Source organism: Pteropus alecto, unplaced genomic scaffold (assembly GCF_000325575.1).
Source record: "Pteropus alecto unplaced genomic scaffold, ASM32557v1 scaffold164, whole genome shotgun sequence".
Classification (NCBI taxonomy): domain Eukaryota; kingdom Metazoa; phylum Chordata; class Mammalia; order Chiroptera; family Pteropodidae; genus Pteropus; species Pteropus alecto.
In genome coordinates this window covers 7,495,038-7,521,684 of record NW_006439568.1, presented here as the reverse complement: position 1 = coordinate 7,521,684, position 26,647 = coordinate 7,495,038, and the positions used below count along the sequence as shown (strand labels likewise).

Genomic DNA, 26,647 nt, shown 5'->3' with positions numbered 1-26,647 from the left:
CACACGTTGGCTTTATTTTCTTAGAAAAGATTTTCCCACCAGCAGGAAATAAAGAATCTGGCAGCACCTCCATCTTCAATCTCCCATTATCATCACCAGAAAATGACTGACTCCTGCTGTCTCTTTCCCCGAAGTAAACAATCAGGAAGGAGATCTCCAGTTTGTCCAGTTTGAATGAAGGGATCATGCCCAGACCACTCAGCTAAGGTCAGGAATGAGTTGTGTCACTGGATTTATTTACTGACCTCAGATAATTAAGTGCAGCTGGGACTTACAAGAAGTGGCAGCTCCCTTTCAGACTAGATGGCTAAAATAAGAGAAAGACCATTTCCCAGACGGAGGGATGAGAGCGAAGAAACAATTTCCAGAAGGAGGGGAGAATGACCGGACAGGCAAGAATGATGACGGTTCATTGGGGCAGGTATCCAGTTAACATTACTTTTTGATCTTTCGATTTCCCTATTTTCCCCACTAACCTCTGTCTTTCATTTATATCAAAAAAAATTTAAGGTCAAGGTAGCCAATAAATAAGAAAAGCAAATTAATCTGAAAAAAGCTTCCTAGGAGAATTAACACTTTCTGAATACTGGCTAAGTTCCAGAAATGTCTGCTATAATCCTTTCTTCCTCCCATCTCCAAACACCCCTGAAGTGAGATATCGTCATTTCCAGATAAACAAATTAATACTCAGGAGTAAATGACTGTATCAAGATGATCAGTTTAGAAAGGGTTTAGCTGGAAGTGAAGATCTGTATGTATTCAGTTGGAAAAGAGAAAATATAGTGGGACTGGCACTGTTTCAATCCATAATGATAATTGTGAGGAAATAGTGTTTTGTGTTCAGGGCTCATCTTTACACACCACAAAAGAGATTTGCTGCTTGCGGAGATCAAGTCCAACAACGATTCAGGCCGTATCACTGCATTGTTAGTCTAAATAGATAACTGCTCTCCTTTCTTTTCTTTGGGGTCTGTTTTACTCACCATCATGGTATTAAGATGTAAAGTTGAGGTTAGACCTAGAGAAACAGGCCAAGGAGACGAGCTGTCCTTCTGAGTAAAGCCCATGCTAAAAGGCTTTCTCATAGCATGATATGATAAGACTATAGTGAGACTTGTCGGAAAGTCTTTAAAATATAAACAGAATGACTTTTCCTAGACTATCCCCTTGGAATAATGCATTCTTGATTGGATGGGGGCATTAGCCAGCTACTGGAGAATTCCTGGACCTTGGGTCCTTGTCAAATATGATTGCAACCCAAATAAGAACTGACCAAAGCTAACTACACATACAGAGCATGACAGATGAGAGGATACTCTGTATCCACAGAACACAGCTGAAGCCTTTCTTTTTATCTCATTACATTTAACGTTCACCCACTAGGCACAGACCTTGTGCTTGGCTCCAGATACACAAGGATGTGTCCCCTCCCTCAAACTCACAGTAGAGTAGATGTACTTTGATGCATTCCTGAGTTCCACATTTTAAGTTAATTCTCAAGATAAATTTGTGATGGGAGTACCAAGTATAGTGAGTGCTAAACATAGATCCCAGGCCACTCTAACAATAGGTTTACAAAGTAACTAACATCCATCCCATGGGATAGGTGAAGAAAGCATCTGAAAGCCTGAAAGATACTTACTTACAGTGAATAACTGACCAAGACAGGAATTGGGTCCATCTGCCTGGCCCTGGAGCTCCCATACTTGCCCCATTCTTCCATGCTCCCGTGTTGAAACTGCAAGTTGGAGATGAAGTCTTGTCTTTCTCTTTCCTCTTTCCTCCCCTTATACGTTTGGCAGACAACTGGGAAATAAATCTGGGCATGTGCTCACGGATCCAAGCACTTACAACCAATAGAATTAATTTGCTTTCGACACTCGTTTTGTCCAAGCTTTTATTTAATTTGTGATAAAATCGCAAAAGAGCATGGCCTGAAAAATTGAGGTAAAACTAGAAAGTTTTCCCCCACCCAATGTTCAAGCCTAGAATTACAAACAAATCTAATTGGTTATTAAAAGAGTTCTGAAATGGAAAAAAATATTGCTCAATTGAACAGTAATGAGTAAAGAAATGGCTCTGATGTAAAAACGATTTCTTATTTTAGTCTGTTATTCTTTGGCACATTCTATTTTAACAAGGAACTTCTCAAATTACTTTGTACTGTAAGAACTCTCAATTTTTTTCTCTTTTCTTCAGAACATTCTGGGTAGTATCTGGTAGTGTTTTTGATTTGCAGATCCTAAGACCCTTGAATAGAACTTTATCATTTTTAATTTTAGCAGAGCCTCCTGATTCATTTATACTTGGTCAAATGATAAATTATACTACCTACTTTGGTCAAATTATACTACCTACTTTGATTATTTATTTTATACACAAAAGGTGGATCTGGATAACTTTCAGCAGTTTCAAAAAATTTTAATCCTTTCCCAAAGGATTACGATTTGCCACACTCTAAGAGAATGTGTGGCTGACTCTGAAAGGGGTATGTGAACAATAGTATATTGTCAAACGTGTTTGCCTATGGTGACTCCTTACCCCAAGGTGATCCCTTTAAGGGACAACACTCATTTACCTAGATGGATTCTTGCGCATTTACTTAAAAAATAAAAGTTTGCAGCAATATAAAGAGAAGCTACTATAATTTACATTTGTCTGTATTCTTATTCCTTTAGTCATTAACTTTCTCATTAATTCAATAAATGTTTATTGAGTCTTTGTATTAGGATCTGAGCTATGCGCCGAGAACGAAACAAAAAATAAATAATAACTCATGCCAAACAAAGGTAATTCAAAGCCTGATGATTTTACTTTAATAGCTTGTGGATTTGTGTAAATATACATGTGGATTAAAGTGACTCAAATCAAATGTCTGGCAAAATTTTACCTCCTGTGTTTGATTCTGCTTTATATTCTAAAAAGCTTCAACTCTCCTTTGAAGGAAAACAATAGAAAGAGAAGAAAAAAATGTTTCCCACATATTTATGTATTCATACTAGGGAGAATGTCAGGGCCAGGGCCCCTCATTATTTCCAGCAGAAAGCTCCCAAGAGGGGTCAAAAGAAAGAACATTTAAATGTCTAGTGCCTAACTGTGCTCAGCTCTTCAAAGAGCTATTGAAGAGGGTCATCTCTGTCACAGATTCTTTTTTCAACAATCAACTATATCAAATTCTGATTATCCTTCAAGTATGCAACCTATTTATACACTTCATTCCCTTCCAAACTTATTCTTTTATTTTAGAGAGAGCCATGCCCCTTGTGATGGTATTTTCTAATCCTGTAAACTGGGGTGGTGTTTAAGAACTTTGAGCACTGCTTCAGCTTTGTTAGTGGCTGTATTAAGCATGGTGATGCTCCAATTAATCTCCAAACTTCAGAGGCTTAATCCAACCAAGTTTTCCCATATGTCAGCAGAAGGCTTTACTTCACCTTAGAGACTGCATGATCTGGGTGTCAGTGGCATAGAGACAGTACACATAGAGGAAGAAATTTAAGAACAAATGAAGAAAAGAATTGTTTGTAAGTGTCGGTAAGGTGAGGGAAACCATGAAGATGCTACAGTATCTCAAAGCTAGTAACAGTAGGCTAAACCCTTAAGTTTTAAAGAGCCAAAGGTGGGAGAAGTTACTAGAATTTGGAGAGGGAGTGTGGAGAGAGCCATCTAGTAGAAACTGTGAAATTTGCTCAAGAGGATCTCAGCTAGCCAGCAGCATCCTCCCAAAGAAGAAGTTGGGGGTAAATATTTTGACCTCACTGTGTTCTTCTCTTCAGTCCCCTACCGCTGCTCTCCAAACAGAACATGAAGTCAGCAGCAATTATAGATCAGCTTTCTGGGTATAGAGCAGGATGGAGAAGATGGGGATAGAAAGTCTGGAGGAGCAGAAGAAAATAGCCAGTGCTGGCAACCAAGTTGACCCAGGCTCTGTGTCTTGTATCTACCTTTTTGTTGTCCATTTGGTTGTCACTTCTTGGTTATTATGTTCATTCTTTGAAGCAGGGACTGAGACTAGCTCTTCATCGAATGCCTGTTATATGACAGGAGCTCTATAAATACACACAAATGTCCCCTGAATTAATTATTCGGGGCTTGCAATTAGAGAAAGGCACAGAGCACCTACCCAATAAACACTTCCCAGATTTCCTCATTTGAGTGAATTCCTGAGCATGGACTCAGGTCCAGAGACACACACCTCTGACGAAGCTCTATTCACAGTCCAAACCTCGAAGTATAATAAATGTTCACAAGTAGCCCTTTCAACTTTCAATGCGCTCCAGAAAAAGAGGTTGAATAATAGCGATCAGTCAACAGCTTTAGTTACTTGCAGTGACTATCAATGTGTCTTGTAAATAGCCAGCTTTCAACAAATATTGTCTTTGACAAAATTGAATCAAAAGTTCCATTTAACTTGTACAGGGTTACTACACATATAGTAAATGAGGATCGAGTATCTTTTATGAATTGTCTTATTTCTGGAGCGATAAAGAGGGAAATTGCAAGTGAGCATTACAATGAGAGTCTGAACATCAGAGCATTCCTCAATAATAGAAGGATGTTACTCCATGGTAAAGCACGCTGAATGAGATAAGATACAGCGGATTCCCTTACCTTGGCTTTTTTTTTTTTTTTGGCCATGTAAATTTGGTCTCTTGATGCTTAGAAACTCAACTAAATACACCAGAATAAAACATTTTAGACATTTGTGTCTTCAAATGTTTGCAAATGGCCATTTATTTGTCAATGAGAAACATATCAGCATAACGCTTTTTGTCGCAAAGCCTAAACTAACAGCCTCCATTATAAGAAAATCCCAAGTTCTCAATTGATGTCAGATAGAAAAAAAACAAATATTATATGGTATCGCTTGTTTGTGGAATCTAATAGAATGGTAGTTACCAGGGGCTGAGAGGGAGTGGGGAATGAAGAGGTATTGTTCAAATGGTATAAAGTATAAAGTATAAAGATAAATACATTTTACAGACCTAATGCACAGCATGGTAACTATAGTTAATAATACTGTATGGTACACTTGATATTTGCTAAGAGAATAGTTCTTAAGTAACTATGTGAAGTGATGAATGTGTTAATTTGACTGGTTAATTTGACAATGTCACAGTTATACATGTATCGAATCATCAAGTTGTACACATTAAATATATACAATTTTATTTGTCAGTTATACCTTAATAACCCTGAGGGCTGATAAACTTATAAAGGAAAATTATCCTAAAAAACTCCTATTGATGATGACACAATAATAGTTTAAATTTGTTAGTTTTACTCAAATAGTATATTAGTATGCCAAGGAAGCTTGGTATACAATTATTTTATTTTCAAGCAGAGCCATTCTCTTTGCCTCTTATTTCCTCTGACCTCTGAACTGTTTAAACTTACAGATCTTGTAAAATGTCAATTTTCTGGCAATACATATTAGCTCCTATGCTTGCAGAAAACACGAGTTCTTTGCGGAAAAAAGAGTTATCAAAACTGTGTCCTTTTCACAGACAGTAGGGTTCACTGTGCTCAGGTGTACTAGGAAATCCTTTCATGAATTTTGAGACATTAACCCTCCCTAGCATGCTGTGTCCCAGAGGCAGCCACCCCAGCAAGGACAGGCAGACAAACCCAAGTCTCTGCGATGTTACCTGGTGCTGCTAATTCACGATTCACGCTTCCCAAAGGCAATGGAGGGTGGGGTTGGGAATCACACTGAGCTTGAATCCAGGCACCATCCCTAGCAAGAAACAGGACCCTGGGCAAGCCACTTAAATCCTCTGGGTCTCAATTTCCTTGTCTGTATAAGTGAGACTAAAACAGCATCAACCAGTAGAGCTGTTGCCAGGATTAATGAGCTAATTCCTGCAAAGAACATGATAAGATCCTGTTCTTTGTCTTATAACTCTGGTTCTGCTCATATCTGATAATTGGGTGGAGCTACTGTATTTACAGGGTGAAAAGTACCAGGAAAAGTGCCTTCTAGCAGCAGGCTTCCTGATTAGGGACTTGCAAGAGGTAGAAACAGAGTCCAGGACCAGCTTCTGACACTTTAGCTCTTCTCCTTAGATGAATGTATTCAACACTCTTTATTAAGAACCTATTAGGTTGAATCATATATACATTATTTATACTAGAATTGATGGGGTCCTGAGCTCTATGCACTCTGGCCCCTGACCCTTTGGTATACTTATTTCAGTTCTATAAAGTACCCCTGAAATATATTTAAAACTCAAATCAAATGTGGTCTCTCTCAGCATAGTGATTTCCATGTATACTCAGGGTAGCCATATTTCATTTTACGTTGTAGTTATCAACTAGGTGACAGAGCTATCAGATCAAGTTAACAGCATATGTTGGCTCAAATCTGAAAAAGTATCTTTTTATTTGTCAGAAAAGACCACTAAGAAAAACGCTCGAGAGAATCCCTTGACAAATTACTGAAATAAGACATTGAAACTTCTCTGATCTTTCAGCTAGGGTAACATTATTAATTGTCGTTATTGCTGTTATTTATTTGGAACCTAACAGTAAAGTTGAGCAGAAGCTACAGAGATTTCCCATGTACCCCCTGCCCCTACACATGCACAGTCTTCTGTTATCAACATCCCCCACCTGACTGGTGTATTTGTTACTGATGAACCTACAAGGTCCTCCTATCCTAAAAGGGGTCCGCCTTAGTCCACCCACAATTAAGCAAGCCAGAGGGCATTTTTAGGCTAAAAGTAACTCATACAAAGAAAGGAGTAAGCAGAGAATTAGGTACCAGTTTAAGCCAGTCACTGGCACCTGCGCAATGAAGACCCCCAACAACCTTCAACTCACCTGAGCCTCATTATACCCTCATTATAAGATGATGCATATGCCTAATATCATTATAACAGACTGAATTCTAGGAACCAACATCATGTGCAGAAAGCAAATGATGAATCACTGAGTCCTGTCAATCTTAATTGTTAATCAAGGAAGCCCACCCCTCTAAGAAAAGTCACCACCCACAGCAGATAGGGATAAAAACTCCAAAGGCTTTATTACCAGGCCTTTTGAACCACACTGCTCTTGCTCAGGCCCGCTTCCACGTCTGGAAGTGGACTTGCCCTTCTAATAAAGCTATTCTTTGCTGCTGTATTTCGGTGTCTTGCTCAATTCTTTGTTCAAGACATCGAGAACCTGCACTACATGGCCAGGAGAGGATCTCCACTGTCCGGTAACAGAATGATGGGAAAATACGAATTTTTTTGACATTTTGAGTTTGAGATGTCCGTGGAGCAGTCCAATGGATACTTCTAGTAAATATTTAAGAGCTCAGAAAATAAGTTCAGCTGAAAATATAAATTGGAGAATTATGTGTGAGTGTGGTCGAGGTAGTCTAAACTGTGCAAGGAGGTGAGCTCTCGTTCAGAGCATAGATTGAAAAGAGTCAAGGCCAAAGAATAAAACTGTGGAAAACCAACATCCTAGGAATTTTTTTTTTTTTCTTTCTTAAAGCAGCCGAAGAAGTATGGGGGAAGGAAGGCATGGAAACAAATTAAATGTTGGGAAGGTAAAAAAATAAAAAATAAAAAAAAGTGAAAACAATTGTAATGATAGAGTTAGTGATTGTAGACCTTAACAAGAGCAATGGAGTGGAGCACCAGGACAGGAAGGCAGACTGAAAGGGATGAAGAAGACAAAGAGATGAGAAAGTCACAGTGGGAAAAGCTTCTCTTTCCCGAAGTTTACACTAATGGAAAGCAGAAAAAATATGATAATAGCTAAGGAGAGACATGATGTCAAGGGAGCTTTTTGTTGTTTTGTTATTATTTTTGAAGATAGGCGAGACCAAAGAAAATTTAAATCCTAATTGGAAAAAAAAAGAACTAAAAAAGATAAAGTTGAAGATGGAAGAGATTTTCTGATTAAGTTTGGTGTCTGGGGAGTGGGGCTAGGGTGGGATGCAGAGCTTGCATGAGCTGACCAAGCTTCAGGGGAAAAAGTCACTGATGCTGAGAAGAGAGGCCGTGTGCTCACAGCAAACATGGCAGAAAAAGGATGGGCATGGCTGTGGCTAAGGGCTTGGAGAAACACTGTGAAGCTTTCAAATGCAAGGCACTATCTCATCCACATGATGAATCTGTTCTTTTCTATCCTCAGAGAATCACAGTGTTAAGAGTGTGGCTCCTTCCAGTAACCGTGGGACACTGATTTTTCAATAACACAACAGAATATTACACTTGGCTCTCAAATGGTTCATGAGTGAATGGAGATGAACTTGGATAGAAAAGTTCTAACCTTTTCTTTGACAATGTTGTTACTTCATACACATAGCACCAAAATGTAAGTGAAGTGGAGAGTCAGCACAGAACCCAGGAACCTGAACATTTCACTGACATTAATAACAACATTAAGCAGTTAGCTACCACTTATTTACTGCTCATTATGTTCCAGTACGTCGTTAATATTTCATTATATTATCCCATTTGAGCTTCAGGAAAACCTCTAACATTCTGAGACATTTTAATAATTTTTTTCACAATTTCGATAGGCTTACATGAAAGTACACGCACAAATATGTGCATGAACATATAAGTTTGATTCAATAATGGTACTCCATTACCTTATAAAGTCTTTCTTTGACATCTGCGCAACTTTAAACTAGTTTTATTCAAAGGTTAGTGATGTTCCAATATGTGTTTTATTATCACCAAAATTGCTTCGAGTTATTTTTGTCATTGGAATTTTTTTTGTTCAAGGTCAGTTTATTCTTTCATTTATTTAACAAATATTTATTAAATACCTTCTATCTTTCAGGTACTCAGGATACAGGGTTGACTAGAGAGTTCTTATCCCTTAAACATCCACAGTTTTTTCGAAAAGATAGAATAGTACGTAGATAATTATCACACAGTGCGATTTTTTTTTTTTTTTAAGCACTGGGAACTACAAAAGCACATGTGGAAAAAGACAGGTGGCCCAGTCTTAGGAGAATCAGGGCAGACTTCCTGGAAGAAGTGACTTCCAAACTAGGATGTAAAGTATAAGTAGGAGTTTGAAGATAAACAGTGTAAAAGGAGAAAAATATTGCAGGTAGAGTAAATATAATTTACAAAAATACAGAGAGAATTTGGGATACTAATGGAACCTTAAATAGTTTAGTTTGGCTTCAGGCCAGTATGGGAAGAGTGGAGAAGTGACTGATGAGGCCACGCACTCTGCTAAGGATAGATCCTGAAAGTTTATTTGTCGTATTAAGGAGTTTGGATTTTATCTTTGGGGCACTGGTGTATGGAGGAGGGGAGGTGGATCACTGAGGGTTATAACCAAGGGAATGACATCAATAGAATTTAATTTTAAATCGACTTTTTATAATGGAAAGTTTTATCAACAGCCCCCCACACACACACACGCACACATGCACACACACACACACACACACACACACACACAAACCACGCTAAATAACACATTTTGTAGGTAAAGACAGTATACTTGCTTGGCAAACTGCTTCTAGATGATTCTCCTCCCTCTCCATCGCTGCCTTTGCACACGTATACACACTTCCTCCAACATTTCCATCTCTTCCTAGAAGGAACTTCATTGACAGTGGAAATAAGGTCAAGGGATCATAAACAGAAACTGACCAGGATTTTTTTTAAGCAGTCAGTTATTTTAGTTCAAAATAGAAAATATCCCACCATCCTGTCCTAACAGGAATTTCTAGCTGAAAGCTACTTCTAAAAGTTACCGAGAATTCACACATACCACATCTCCCTGCCCCGGGCAAATTCCCATCCCTCTGCCAGTTTTAGTCTTTCTCTTCTGCTCCTTGCTTCCCTTTCAAACTACACAAATGACTGACCTTTACCTGTTCTCACCATTCCTGGTCTCTTGCCCCAACTGAAAGTAAATATGGAAGATCATTATCAAAAAGAAGAAAGAGGAACCAGCATTTATGGAGCACCAGTTCAAGGCGTGTTAGGTATTTCCTGATACCTTTGTTACACATTTACTGATTGTGTCCTTATAGCAACCTGTGGAGGCAGGTAAAATCCCTGTTCTGCAGGTGAGAAGTTGGGCCTCACGGTGATTCATTTCTCCTTTCTCCATCCAAGCACTGGGGCACTGGGCTAGAGGTTCAGGGTCACAGGGTGTGGTCAGAGCGGAATTCCAGGTCAAATTCTTTGGGCTCGTGCCTTTATGACTACATCATAAACAGGGCTTGGTCTCTCTTATCAAGGTCTTTTATTATCAGTGCCAGTGCTCACACAGCTTGCCGAGTTTCTGGTTCCCTGGTTTCTCCTTCTTGTGACTTTCTCAATTTATGACTCTCTGCTCACTCAGATTTTGGGGGCCTCATATTACTTTGCCCTTGGGTGTCCTCAATCCCTTGATTGCTGACTACTCACCTAGGTACACCCCATTTTCTCTTTGGTTTGTACAGAGCTCTGAGCTACATCCAAGGTTCTAGTGTCTTAGCTCTACCCTGTTCCCAAAAAACCCTACCTGCCAAACACAGCCCGATATCTTCCTAGTTTCCAAACACCTGCAGAGCTCTTCAATCCAAGGCCTGCCAATCTGTTTTTATCACATCCTTCCGCAAGAAAGAACTTTAGAAACTGCTCTCTGTTTCCTCCATCTCCCACCAAATGTTGAGTTATCTTTTCTAAATTAAGTCATAAAGAGTTTCACAATGAAGTACTAATGCTTTCTGTTTTTATTAAAGACTTAGGATCCAATCGGACCCGATCATTTCTTAAAAACTGAATGCAGACAGTAAAATCAGGCTATGAGTAAATTTAGCTGAAAAACATAATTGGAGAATCACACACAAATCACAGATGAGTTCTCTAAATGGCCATTTAGCCTGCCTTTAACTTTCAGGTAGAAACATGGCTAAAATGAGAGAAAAAGAGAGAGGGAAGGAGGGAGGGAGAGGAGGAGGGAGAGAGAGAGAGAGGGAGAGAGAGAAAGAGGGAGGGGAAGAGGTAAGGAGGGAAGGAAGGAGGAGGGAGGGAGAGAGACATGAGAATCATATATACTTTTTTTAACTTTAGAGGATGATTTATTTAGGATATTCTTCACCTAAGGCCATTCATACTGGAGCTCACCAGAATTAAAAAAAGAAAGGGTCTTATCTACATAGAAAACAAGGTTTCAATCATTTCTATAAAGGGAAGGAGCCTTTCCAGTGGCAATTACCTAACTTGTAAAATTCAGTGTGCAATGGCCAATACTGCAGGGCATGGTGCTGATTTGCTATTTTTTTTTTAATGGATAAATTTTTAACTAATAATAATGTGTTTTCTGATGCAAGGCAAGATATGAACGATCAAATCTCATGCTTCAGGCTACAAAGTAATTACTACAGAGAACAGAGTTCCCTTGCTTGTGTTTCAGAAGGCAGAGAGGGAGGGAGAGAGAGAAGGAGGGAGGGAGAGAGGGAGAGAGAAAGAACTATGATGCACTCTGTGAGAAACCATCCCTCCCTGGAGCTCTGAACCACTCCAATTTCCTAACTAAGCTGCCCCAACTATATCACAGAGGTGATATAGTTTTAGCCACAGTATATAAAGCTCTGAATTTTGCCAATTCATTCAAAATCTTCCCTTTATTTTTCAAGATTTACCTCCTCCCTTTAAGTAAAATAAAAGTGTTGTTTTTCTAGTTAATATAAGAAAATGACTCAATGCCTGTGTTAGTACATGACTTTTTTTTTAAGCAATGGAAGCCTGGTAAGAGGTTCTTGTTTAAAATTGATTGTAATTAATTCATAGCTGTGCAGGCACTATGCCAGGTGGCATCAACTTGTAACCCATGTTTAACTCAGATTTGTTATGTTAATCATAGTAATCCTATACATGGTAAATTGTTGTATTTTTTTAATGTCTTCTTAAGTTTGTATTCAAACTAAATACTAAAGCAAAATAACAATACAAAAACTGTATTATTGGAATTTTAATTTGACAGACCTAGATTTAAGTAAAGTTTTTACCAGTTATTAGCTGGATGGCATCAGACTAATTTAAGTAATTTAATCTGAATTTCTGCTGCAGAGATTAAAATAGAAGTATTTAAAAAGTGAAAATAATGATATAGACCACCTAGGGTTTTGCAAGGATTTAAAGAGATAACAGGCAGTGTCCAGCATATAATAAAAAATTTCAGCACATGATAGTATATTCTTATAACTATTAATATAATGTATTTCTCATACTTGCACTTGGATTTAGAATGAAGAGAAATTCCTACGCTGCTTTTGCTTAAACTATATATTTTTGTGAGCCTTGCATATCTAGTAAACAGGAGCCTTGATAGAGAAAGTCCAGACTGGGTCTGCTTTATCATTATGGAATTATTTAAAAATTAAACATTTTTATGCCATTGAAATCAGACTACTTGGCTCTAAGTAAAATGTCTAGGTCCTTACTACCCAAAGGGAGTTCAAAGAATCAGCACCAGTAGCAGCACCTAGAAATGTGTCAAAAATTTAGAATCTCAGGCATTTTCTAGACTAGTGAATCAGAAAACGCAGCTTAACAAAATCTTCAGGTGTTTCATATGCATATGAAAGTTTGAGAAGGATTGTTCTAATAGAGTGGTTCTCAGACTTTAGCATGTACCTGGAAAACTTCTTAAAACACAGGTATCTGGACCCCAACCCCAGAGTTTCTGATTCAGTGGGTCTAGAGTGGGCCTAAGACTTTATGTTACTAACTATATGAAGCTGATGTCACTAGTCCAGGGACCACACTTTGATAACAACTCAGGCATTCAGTAGAGACTTCAGAAGGGTCTTACTTGAGTAGTAAGACTAAAGTAGACCTAAAGGCTACTCTAGACCCACTCTAACAAAGTTTAAGAATAAGTTTTCACAGTATCAAAATGATATATGTAAGTAATCAAACTACCTCCCACAAAAGAGCCCAGCACTCCGTAAAGGAAAACAACATGTCTATCACCCAATCGAAAATTGCTAGCCATACCAAGAAGCAGAAAAATGTACCCATAAGCAAGAGTCAATCAGTAGAAACAAACATAGAATGAAAGAGATAGTGGAATGAGCAGGTAAGAGTATTACAACAGCTATTGTATACATGCTCAATATGCACAAGGACTTAAAGAAAGACATAGCATAAAAGAAGAGAAATAGAAAATATATTAAAGAACTAAATGGAATTTCTCTAGATGAAAGTTACAAATGAAAAATTTACTGAATAGATTAGCGACACATATATATTCAGGAGAATTTTTTAAAATCCACGTAAAAAACCTGTTTACAAATATTCATAGGAACATTATTCATACTAGACAAAAAGTGGAAACAACTCAAATATCTATCAATTGATGAATGGGTAAACAAAATGTGGTATACCTATACAATGGAACAGTATTCAGTCATAGAAACAAATGAAGTACTGGTACAATATGCTACCCATGATCGACCCCTGAAAACACTGTGATAAATAAAAAGAAGCCAGTCACAAAGGCCACATTGTATGATTCCATTTTTATGAAATGTTCAAAATAAGTTAATCTATACAGACGGAAAATAAATTAATGGTTGTCTGGGGCTGGGCAGGGAGGCATGGGTGGAAATGGAGAGTGATTGCTAATGGGTATGAAATTTATTTGGGGGGGTGATGAAAATGGTCTAAAAGTGATTGTAGTGATGGTTGGATAACTGAGTAGACTGAAAACATTGCATTGTATATGTTAAGTAGGTAAGATTTGCGATATATGAAGTATATCTTAATAATGCTGTTATATTAAAAATAGAAAAGAAAAAAGTTAGCATTAATTTCACACCTAGGATGTCATTAGTGACCTTGGCTTGAACAATTTCCGTCTGAGCTGGGAGAATTATGTTTTGTGTGCTGTGGGAGGAAAAAAGGAAGTGATGATGTATAAATAATGATTATAGACCACTCTTTTAAAAAGTCTAGTTGTAAAAGAAAGAAAAACAACGTAAATTAGGGGAGTTTGTGCTACAGGGAAAGCTAGAATAGGAGGTGAAAGAAAGGAAGGTACAGAAGACTGGAGGTGGGAAAAAGAGTTGACTGAGCAGGGTGAGGAGAGATGGAATCTAGAGAAATAAGAGGGATTAATCTTCCATGTGAGATTCCTCTTCAATGATATGGGAAGGATGAAATAAAGAACAACTATTCTGTCTTTGAGTTGCTCTCTTAGGGCACCATTTTGGCTGTTTGGCTGAGAGGACATTGCTCAGAAATCTCTACACTTCTCCAGCATTCCAGCATTTTCCCTCCTGATGCCTGGTAGGGTGGTGGCGGTGCTAGCGATGGTGACGTGTGTGTGGGAGGGCAGAGGAGACCATCCTTCTCAGTGAGCTTCTTCACTCAGAAGAAAGCAACAGTCACCACAAAGAAACCTGATAGAAATCTGATAGCATCTATCAGGAATGCTCAAGCCAAATTTAGAGATTCTAAAACAAGAGGTACAAACTCAACTGTCTAAAGAGTCCAGGCAGTTTATAACGTCACCCATTGTTTATTGAGCACATATTATGTGCAGGCACACTTTACATTCATCAACTTACTTAATCCCTACAACCACCTTATGATGTAGGTATTCTTAACCCTCCTTGGCAGGGAGAACATTGAGGCACACAAAAGTAAGGGGACTTGCCAAGTAACAGAGACAGCTGGCAGAGCTGGGTTTTTGCAGCCAGGCAGTCTGACTGAGAGCACATACTCTAAGCCATGCAGTGATATTGTCATTCTCTAAAGAGATATAAACAAGGAAATGGAGTGGGCCTACGGTGACAGAAGGGCACATAACCACACTGAAGGGAGCAGCCATTACTTGTGTCCAACCCATTGCTAATGTGCAAAAATGTGGGCCCAGTGTTTCTAGATCATAAGACATTTTTGAAGAGGAAATTGAAATCCGAACTTGTAAATAAAATCTCACAACTTTTAAACATGAGCAATTTATTTTTAAACGTTTAAATATTCTATGCTAAGCATGTCTATAGGCCAATTATGGCTCATGATGAGCCAGTGTGTGACCTCTGCTTTAATCCATTTCCTGTTTGCCCCAAGAATACTCACTGGTGGCACTTGCAGCTGCAGCATTTACCCCGAGATAAGCGGGTCACAGTCCTAAACTTACTGCCAAAGTCTACCACGACATATCTCACTTTTATTATTATTTTCACATCACTCTAGTAGATCGATAGTTTTTGGAAACAAATGACATCATTCTATTTATAGCATTCTGTTTTTAGTAGTGGTATTTCCATTTACGAAATATAGTAATTCTCGATCGCTGATAATGTCAAATCCTAGAAAACGTGGCATTCCTACACATGATGTTAATATCATTCTCGAACAGTTGTTAGCCAAAGATTCATTTGATGAATCCAATTTATGTATAATTTTCTGTTACATTAGGATTAGAGACAAGTTCTGTTTAGAATAACTCCAAGAATAGTTTTTATATTTTATTTTCACACTGAAAACCGGTCAGATTTGCTTCAGCCTCAAAGAGCGTGTTTCTGTAAGATTAAATTAATGGTGACAGCAAGCTGCATTTTTTTTTTTTCTAAATAGGAAATGGGTTAAAGCAGGAGACCTCAACCCCCAGGGCCACAGACCAGTACCGGTCCGTGGACTGTTAGGAATCAGGCCACACAGCAAGTGGGTGGCGGGCCAGAGAGCAAAGCTTCATCTGTATTTGCAGTCGCTCCTCAGCGCTAGCATCACCGCCTCAGCCCCACCTCAGATCATCAGGCATTAAGAATCTCACAGGAGCACCAGTCTCTGGTGTCAAAAAGGTTGGGTACTGCTGGGTTAAAGAGACAGTCTTCTAATGTATTTAAGAGAAAGAGAGATATACATACAAAATGTGAAGTTTGGCTTCCCAGACAAGAAAAAGCTAAACGAGTTCATCACCACTAAACCAACATTACAAGAAATGTTAAAGGGACTACTTTAAGGAAAAAAAAAAGAAGAAGAATAAAGAAGTTACAACTACATATCTGTCAACAATTATTGTAAATGTAAATGGATTAAATCCTCCAATCAAAAGACATAGGGTGGCTGAATGGATAAGAAAACAAGACCCTTACATATGCTGCCTGCAAGAGACTCACTTCAGATCGAAAGATACACACAGATCGAAAGTAAAGGGATGGAAAAAGATATTTTAGGAAAATGAAAAAGAAAAAAAAAAGTTGGGATAACAATACTCATACGAGACAAAATAGACTTTAAAACAAAGGTTATAATAACAAACAAAAAAGGACTCAGTAATCCCACTTCTGGGTATTTATCTGAAGAAACCCAAAACACTACTTTGAAGGGACATGTGCATCCATATGTTCACTGCAGCATTATTTACAATCGCCAAGATATGGAGGCAGCCTAGGTGTCCATCAATGGCTGAATGGGTAAAGAAGTGGTAATATATACATACACATATACCTCTTCTTTACCCATGGCTGAATGGGTAAAGAAGTAGTAATATATACATACACATATACCTCTTCTTTATCCATGGCTGAATAGGTAAAGAAGAGGTAATATATACATACATATATAAAGAAGAGGTAATATATACATACATATATACCTCTTCTTTACCCATTCAGCCATTGATGGACACCTAGGGAATGGAATATTACTCAGTCATAAAAAGAATGAAATCTTGGTGGAGGGAAACAAATGTGAAGTTTGATAACTTCAGAAGTTCAATATGTCTAAAAATGGCATTTTTAAATGTACAGTGCGAATGGGAAATGTACACACATTAAGAAACAAGCAATCAAACAAATATGCATCGAGAATAACATCAGGTAATAACAGCTCAATACAAAGAAGAGAAGAGGGCAGACATTTCAAAATAATGAACAACAACCATAAAAACGCTGGGCTACTGTCATTGTCAAGGACAGTCAGGATAAGAGGTCATTCTCCAACAAAGATAAATGTGATCCGAAAGAAAAAATCTTTTGGTGTAAAAATCCTGTTCCACTTACATCGGGCACACTGTATTTATTCAGTGAGATATAAAACAAAAAGGGATAAATCCATCACTACCTCTCAAGGTCATTGGAAGAAGAAAAAATAAAGAGTACATAGGTGTGGGCCTGTTGCACCTGTTATAAATAGATATGGGTCTAAATACATCCCTCTCTTAGATCAATTAATCATTTTAAAATGTATCAGACTTTTTCTTAGGCAGATACAGCCATAAAATGTTAACAGTTCGAAAAACTTTTACCTGAAAATAGCTTAAAATTCAGTATAATTTAAATATTTTATTACTAAACAGGTTGAATATTTTTCATCTGTTTTTTTTACTTTTCTGTCCTTATTTTGTGAATAATCTCTTCTTACCTTTGCCATTTATCCATTTAAAGTACTATTTTGACTATCAAGTTAGCAATTTTTAAAAAGCAATTTGATATATGTATCAAGGCAGTTTTACATCTTTTTACATGATAATATCATTTTTAGGAATATATAGTTAGAAATTCACTTGAAACATAGAAAAATCATTTTATGAACAAAGACATTCAAAATAAGAGATATTTATAATAGTGCAATACTAAAAACAGCCTAGAAACACACAAAAATAAAGTAACGTGAGTTTTATAAATAATATGGAAAATGCTTATGATATTTCATAAAAGAAAAAAGAAGTCGTTTAAATGCTATCACACCTCTGTGCAAATATGTATAGAAAAATGACTGGAAGACAAAAATACAAGTATTGGATGATAGGATTATAAATAACTTTTTTCTACTCTAATGTGTTTTCCATATTTTATCCAATGAGTATGTATCAATTTTAATCACATATATTTTCTATCATGAAACCTGAAATGCCATCATTAGAAACGCATTTCTTTAGATTTTTGAAGAATTTGATCATAAGGACTCATAGAAAGATGGCTCGAAAATCAATAAATGATGCCTGAGTAATGTAGATGGTAAGTAGAAGATGGCAAGTGACAGGTAGGTATTAGAAATTTTGTCTTAGTCTACGGCCATGCAACCCTGAACATGTCCGATCTCGTTTGATCTCGGAAGCTAAGCAGGGTCTGGCCTGGTTAGTATCTGGATGGTACCCCACCTAGGAAGCCAGGTGCTGTAGACGTAAAAAAAAAAAAAAAAGAAAGAAAGAAATTTTCTTCTTAGAAGATATATCAATTAACGATTCTATTTACAATTGAGAGAAACACTCTCACTTTGAACAAACATTAGTATTCTTAAAGGCTATTGAGTTATTCACAGAATCTTCAGGAAAGCCCAAGAATAAAGGTGAGAGGCAATGCACCCAAAAACAACACTGAAAATCATTCTAAATCCCTGGTGAAGACACCACTGCTGTCTCCACTGGGCTGGGACCCTCCATTTTGCTTCCCAGATAATGCAAACTGTCGCTAGAGCAGGTGTCACCATAGCCATGGGAAGTTCAGTATTTATGTTACAGGATAGATTCAGTGTGGTCTCGGCTTCATTTCAACACTAGCTTCTGTGTAAAAGCCTGAAGTGGGCAGATCTGATAGGTGGATCCTCTGTACGATGCTCAATCCAAGGTGTAAAGGAAATTAGAAAGTGAGAATCTAGCATTTTTAGCTTCTATACTGGGAAATATGCTCTTCCAGAAGGTGGGAAGGATTCCCCACACTTAGGCATGAGGTTCTTGTACTACTGACAAAAACAGGGACAAGTGTTCACCAGAGAAGATGTATCACTCAAGACTTGTGAGGGAGATAGCTCCATCCGGTGCCCAGGACGCCTCTCATGTACCTATACAGGCATTGGCTTGAACCACAGCTTCTCTGAGTCTTGGCAAAAGGTCATGTAATTCTCCAGGAACACGAGGAAATGAAAGGTCTCTAAAAAACAACTGTGAAGCCATCTATCACCTACCTTCCTATCTCTTTTCCTTTCCTCCTGGGTTTCTGCTGAAGTACGGGGCTTTTGTCTCACTTTCCTCAGAATAGAAATGAAGAATATAAAACTCCTTAGCTGCCATCTAGAACTGGCTTCTCAGCAACAGGGTATCTCACAATTTGTATTCCATTCATCTGGCTCGTTTTGTGTCAGGGCCATCCTTTTGGTGTGAGGGACAAAGATCTAAGGAGCGGATACCTTTGGCTTACTCTTCTGATTGCTCTCTGTGTACGTAATAAACTGTCTAAATCTACAAGTGGCTCATGGTATCTTTACTAGCTAAAAAAGTTAAGCTTTGGCCTTGGCCTTGCCTTTTTTTATATGTGTGTCCAACCCAAACCTGCTCAAACAGAAGGAAATGTACTGACCCATGTAACTGAAAACTGGACCCAGGAGCTCTAATGAAAGTATCATGATGCAGTCTCTCTTCTCATTACAGACTCTGTTTGCCTCTCTCTGTGTTTGGCTTTGCTTTCAGACTAGCTAGCTGCACAACATGGTCCCCAGAATTATCGAGTTCACTGTCCAGGGGAATCACGGTTTCTCTTTCTCAGCTATTTCCACAGGAGCCACATGACTGGATCTCACAGGACGGATTTGAATTGTGACCGGAATATGAAGCTCATCCAGGGTTCTGCCATGTTCTTACCCTAGAATGGAATTATCCTCACCTGAGCTAGATAGACTGAGATTGGGGAGGCGTGGCTTATTAAAGGAAAGGAAAGTCCTAAGAAAGCCAGAAAACACTGACTTTGCGAACACTCCAGTATCTCTGTACCAGAGGTCAAGGTACCACTTTATGCCATGATATAAATATAAGAGCCTCCTGTCATGCAGATAAATAGGTAGACACTTGGGAAGTCAGAAATAAGACATATGTACCAGGCAAACGTTTGTGAGAGATGCATTATTATCTATGCATACCTGAATCTTGGTTAAATGCAGATTCTGATTCAGAAGGTCTGAGGTGGTGCCAGAGATTCTGCGTTTCTAACAAACTCCCAGGCAACACGGAGGCTGCTGATCCACACCGGTAGCAAGGATCTGGGTGGCGGAAACATGATGATCTAGTCATAGCTTCATAAGTGGTGTGAATCAAATCAGGCTTTTCATTGCTATTGGTTTTGGTCTCTATGTCAGGAAGCACATATCTTGGTCAAGTTTGAGTCATATGGTCACCGATAAGCCAAGGAACATTGACCTTTACATCAATGGGAGAAAGTCAGTTCCCTCAAAGCAAAATTAGGCCCCCAGTGCCATGAGGAGGGGCAATGGATGCCCAATGGTCCTGCAGGGACTCAGGTGGTAAAGTGCGCGGCTGGCATAAACAGTCACTAAGTCAAGTCCCTTCCATGGCTGCCTGGTTCCACCACGCCTAGAGTGATGAATCGAAACCAGCACTGTGCAACCAATTCACAGCTCGTTTTCAAACACTTCTGTCTGAATTGAAAGGGTGAAAAGGCACAAACCAAAAGCATCCAGCCATCATTGCAACACAATTACTGCGACAGGACCAAAGGTGGCAACACAAGAGAGTCCACTGTTATCACACTACTCACTGGGTGGCCCTTCAGGCCTGGGTCCCTGTCTGGGAGAAACTGTTTACTGTCCTGAGAGAGCTCTCTTTTGTACTCACAAGGCGAAGTCATCTTTCGTTCCAGTAAAAGGACCTCTTTTTGCCCATTTAGTCCTAAGCTATACCTTCCACCACTTACAACTCTTCATCAGATCCCACAACCCTCTCAGATCAAGGTTCCATCTGGTGAAACTGCTAAAACAACAGTAACCACAAGACAATAGCAACACGAAAGCATGACCAGTTCACGAATGTGTATTATGTGTCGATGCCGCTCTAAGACTCTCCACGTATTATCTCATTTACGGCACAGTGTGGGGTTTTACACTGCCCTTCATTTCCTGGAGTCCCTTACCTGTATAATTGCAGGTGAAGTTTGGCCACAGGAAAGATTTGAGTGAGATTTGGTGAAGTGGAAGCAAAGTGTCCAGCATTATGCTCTGGTTATCATTGCCTAGAGGTGATGAGGGGCAGCTGCGGAGGTGCTGGTGGGTTCTAGTCTATTCCTGAATTGCCCTGCTCTGTGCCCAGCTCTCCCTCTCAACTCCTGGCCCTGGTCACCAAGAGCGACCACAGACTAGGGTTGCCAACACAGGAACACAGTATTGTATGTTCCATGCAATATTTGAGACATCTTTGTACCAACAAAAACTTATTTGTTGTTTCTCTAAAGTTTCCATTTATCTTGACAGCCTGCAGTTTATCTGGTAATCTGCCATAGGCCTACCTCGGTGGTTTTTACTGAGAAGTCACAGAGGCTGCAGCCACAAAGAGCCAAAGACCTTCCATAGACTCTGTAGCAGCTAGATGTATCTAGCTTCTGGAAACCTCCTACTCATTCATCCATGCCAGGGCCGCAGGCTAACAACTGTTTTCTGCTCTTTTCAGAACTTTTTTCCCCAGACGCCTCCCACGGTTGAGTGAGGCAGAATTGCTATGCTGCATCCTTTATCCCACAGCACTCATGCATTTCTACGCCCCGATGAAATGCTAACACTCATTCTGACTTTAGGAGGAAGGTGCTATTATTATTTCCGTTTCATGGGAAAAGACACTTTGACACAAAGAGGTAAAGTTACTTGCCCAAAGTCACAATTCTAATAAGTAGGATTTAAACTCAGGCATTTTGCTTTATTAGCTGGCTTAACTACTGTAATATATTACCATAACAGAATATATATAGGGAGAGGTATTATATAATTTCCATAACAGTACATAGAGATATATCATGTATTATATATACCTAGTATACATCATCTATACATATATCATATAGAATATATACTATATGATATCTATAGCATGCATTATAAGTAGTATATATCATATGTAAATAAACCATGCAACTGATTAGATATAGATATTCACCTTATATATAGAAGTTAGCTTCAGGTTTTCAGAGAAACTGATTTTTCAACTTTTTCACTAATGAATATCAAAATGCCACCTGCATATAATTTAAAATATACATATATATATTCTCAGCTGTATGTGTTTGGTATTTTGATATCTATTAGTGACAAAAGTTGAAAACCCAGTTTGTATAAAATCCTGGAACTAAACTGTCACATAAACAAAAAGGAATGGGTGAAATTGCTTCTTTAAAATATTCGTAACTAAAAGAAAGAAGAGGAAAGAAAAAAGACTGAGCTCATTAAAGGATGAATTTGAACAGAGAAGTTAATAAGTGTACTCAGTGTGGGAGTGTCCGTGAGACAGTTTAAGGCTGTGAAACAAATTCAATGTTTAGAAGAAAATGAGAGATAGTTCCACTTAATGAGTATACAGCAGACTAATTATTGTAATAAAATATGTGTAATTAAAAAGAAATCTGCTTTCTAATGATTTTACTGACTGTAAACCAGTTTGGAAAACCCCAAAGATAGCTGAAGACAATACATATAAAGGCTGCAGGGAAAGTTTGCACAATTGAGTAAATATATGTGTTTATTATTGTGAATTAGAGTCAGCATTCTAGCAATCCTAGTCTCTTTTAACATAATATTCCCCGATTTCTTAAGGCAATGCCCAATTGAAGAGAGAAGAGAGTACTTGGAAATTAAAGAAAGTCTTAAGGTAATCATCTACATACAGTTAAACAGAAATTCGGAAAAAAATACATTTTAAAATAAATTCGTAGAAAAATGCAAAATTATGACAAGTTTCTTCATAATATTCGTGCTAATATCCATTCATGGAATCAAAGTATCAACCAAGCCCATACAGCTCTGGTTTATAGTGGGACTTAGGGATGACGAGTGAAGCATATTTTCATGTTTTACTTTAGTCACAACCACACGCAGCTCAGTGGACAGGGAACCACCGAGCAACTGGAGGAGAGTAGAATTGGGAGTTTCGAGCCAGGGCTGCAATAGTGACCCTTTCTGCCTCTAATTCCTCTGAGTGTATAATAGTGTGTCCATGAGCTTTGAACGTGGGAAGTGTTATCAGACATATCTTTAAGAAATTATCAATCTTGGGGAAAACCCAGAGTGATTACTTTTCTGGTATATCCCACTTTTCTCACCTCCTCACAGACAAATGGTAGCCGGAAGCGGTGCTGTGCTGGGGCCAGCATGGACCAGATCGTGAGACTGTTTTTGAAAAACTGACTGTCAAGTTTTTGAGAAACCTGCTGGCTGCTTATTAAACATAGCCATTATTAAAATTTAAATTATATAAGCTTACGAGTAGATAATGTATACTAGAAATAAAGATAATATTCAACAATTACTAATTATTTTACTATTTTTTATTATCTATGCTCTTGAAGTTATCTATCTCCGTCATATTGGTACAGTGGGTAATACTACATATTGCTACACACTTCTTCATAACTCCACTTTCAGTGGCTTCCTGTTGGTAGCTTGAAATTGATCGTGGTGGAAATATCTGCACCACAGAAATCAACAAGTGCTACAAATTAGAGCCCCTCCCATCCCCTCCCCTCCCACTCCCCACCGCCATAAATAGTTGGTAAACATTTACCAGCACACCACTGGGTGGAAGCCATAATGAGAACTGAGTCATACCCTATAGATCCTTAGTCTGGAGGATGGTATTAGAGCTCTGGCTGCTGTGTGGAGTGGAAGAAAGTGATAACAGGTGAGTCTGCAGTAAAAACCACAAAGATGTGATCTATACAGGTTGTCATTCTTCAGAAGTGAGGCAGAGAGAAATTGGGATTCCGGCTAGGAGCTATTGAGATAAGATCTTAGAAAAGCAAACAAAAGCAAAAAAGGTGTAAAGAATTGGGTGGGTGTTGGAACTACAAAAAAATTATTGATGTGATAAAGTGGCTCCTAGGCATGGACCGGGAAGAAGCAGTAAAAAGCAGGAACAATGATTTCCACCTTTGTCCTAAATCACTTCAAACAAAACCTTACTTTTCTGAAATTATTTCTTTTCCCTCTATTCAAAGCTCTTAAATCTTCAATGTCTGATCTCGCATTAAAAAGGAAAGAAGCCAGATTAAAACAATTTACACAGAGGTATGATTAACATTTTTTAACACTAGAGCAATGTTCACACACAAACACACACCATATCCACATACAGGTTAGCTAGAATAGCATTCATTGGGGAAAAACTATTGGAGATAGAATTAGCAGCAGACATGTAGGTTCCCAGTTGCCCATTCATTGTAGCAGGGCCAGATGTAAGATTCAGATGACCCTAAGCCTTGAGGCATGAACTTTTGGGCTCTATGCTTAAAGTACACTGGATCCATCCTTGTGTAATTCCCTGCTGTGAGGTGTTAGAAACTTGACTTCAGCTTCATCCTGCCAGTTTAGTGGTCATGGATAGTGGGAAACAGTCTCTGCCCTGGACACTGGGGTCCAGACCTTATAGTTTTAGTTCTACGACACCCCAAACTAGCAGTAGGAGTGGCAACATCAAGGTTTATGGCTGCAAAAGCATCAGTCCTTCATCAAGGGTTGGAACCCAAGCCTCGTTCATCCTAAGCATTGGGGCATAGCCAGCTACTGCGGAGCTTAGAAGGCCAGCTCCTGTGTTTGAGGAGGGTCTACAGAGTATCACTCTCGGTCACATTTATCCTTATATCTCATTGACACATAGCCTGGATCCTCCAAAAGATTCTGGGAATGTAATAGATGAGTTCATTAACATATCGATTAGTCTGTATTAGATGGAAAGTTCAAAGATTTTTTTAAACAGAAAGGTCTTCCTACCCCTGTCTTCTAGGATATCTTATCCTACCAGAGCAAGTATTAACAGATTAATACCCCTTTTATGAACACCTAGAATAAGAATAAAAAGTTTCTTTTTTTCTCCACTGGTGATAAAAGAAACTTGGATATGTTTATAGAGAGGAAAAGATTGAATGTAAAGTAGAAATTGAAAATTGAAGAGAGAGAAGGGAAAATTCATGGATTAATTTCCTAAGGGAACTACGAAGGGGAAATAATAAAAAGCAGAGATGGGGCTCAACTTTGGATAAGGAAAGAAACACTTCTTATGAAACAGGAAGGAAGAAGGAGAGTAATGGTGATGAAGCAGAGAAATTCAGATGTGGATTTTATTTGGTCAGCTAATATTACTGGAGCTCCTAATTATGCAATGTGAATAAATCTCGGCTACTTCCTGCAATGTGGGAGAGGGGATGGAGGGGGGGAGAGTGAAGTGTGATTCCCAGCACAGCTCTCCCCCAAATCACCTTCTTTCCAAATTCTCATTCCCGAGCTTTCCATATTCTTGACGGAAGCGAGGTGTTTATAGATTATCTAATGAGTTCTAAATCGGCCCGATTTAAAACCTCTGGTGATCTAATTAACAGCTCACATTGGTATCTGATATCTATGGTATCTGAACTTCTCAATTTAACATCCTGTTGCACAACACTAGCCAAAGGATAGGAGACAAGTGAAAATACAATTTCAGTGGAGTGAAGTGAGTGTTCCGTGTGGAGTAAGCACATCAGGTTATAGAAACACATTGGGTGGGAGGGGAGCCCACATAATCTTCCGTGGCCAGAGAAAAGCTGCCATAAAGAAATGCCCTTATGACCCAAAAGGAATTACCCACACAACATGCGGGGTAGAAGGGTGGCAAGGAAAAATGTTTCATTAGAGAGAGGAGAATGCGTAAAGGTCTGGAGGCAGGCGAGTTAGAATTGGAGGTAGATTAATAGGACCGGGGAGGTCAGAGAGCTCATGGGAAGCTACACCCCAGAAATGCCTTGAATGCATTCCGGAGAGTTTGGAATTGATCCTGAGAACAGCAGGGAATCTTACAGGAGCTTTAAGTAGAGAAGGGACTGTGATCAATTTTGTGTTTATAAATCATTCTGACGGCAGCGTATAGAAGGGAGGGAAACAAGACTGTTGAAATATTCGTCGTGATGAGGGATAGCATCTTGAAATAGAGTGATCTAATTAACAGCTCACAGGGGGAATGTTCCTTCCAGAGAATGTAACATTTAATACGTGGCATGGGAGGAGCCACCCAGGGACACACCCGGATGTTCGTCTGGGATAACTGGATTGGTGGTCCTGATTTCAATGAAACAAGTACTCCTGGTTAGACGCTCTAACCTTCTTGTAAAGGAGGAGGAGGTAGGGAAGGTTGGAATCGTTTAGATTTGCTTTCATTCTGTGGGCATATTGTCTACTTGTGCCAGGCATGGAGACAGGGAAACTGAAAGAAGCCATGGAATAATAGGGGAGAGAAATGGGGGGAAGGGGAGGGGAGAAGTGGAAGAAAATGACAACTGAGAATCCCGCAAGGCCCAGTCAAGGTTCGATAAGATGAATTAGTAATGGAAACAAGAGTCTTGATTACGACATTCTTGGAGCAACCTTGGACAATGTGAGAACAGAATCAAAGAGGCAGATGAAGATGGTGGGTTGAACCCAAGCTGAAGAATATGGGGCGGTGTGGGTAAGATTATAAGAAAGTATAAGATGGGAGTCAATATCTGGACTAATACGTCTCTAAAATTCCTTTCCGTGTGCACAGGATGAATAGGGAAGCCAGAACAGGGCCAATAAAAGCATAAGGAAAGAGCGAAAGCCTGGAGGCCAGTGGACTGAGAACGGAGGAGAGTCAGGCAAACCGGATGTAGTCATCGGAGAGAACGTCAGCATTCAAGGGACTGGCAGCAGCAACATTCCAAGTAATAAGGTGGATCCAGATGTTGGAAGGCGAG

The 26,647-nt window shown here is 38.9% G+C and overlaps 1 pseudogene; it reads left to right on the top strand.

Annotated features, from left to right (window-relative positions):
- Positions 1-17,981: 17,981 nt before the first annotated feature.
- On the top strand, positions 17,982-18,099 carry LOC112483621 (annotated as a pseudogene).
- Positions 18,100-26,647: the final 8,548 nt, after the last annotated feature.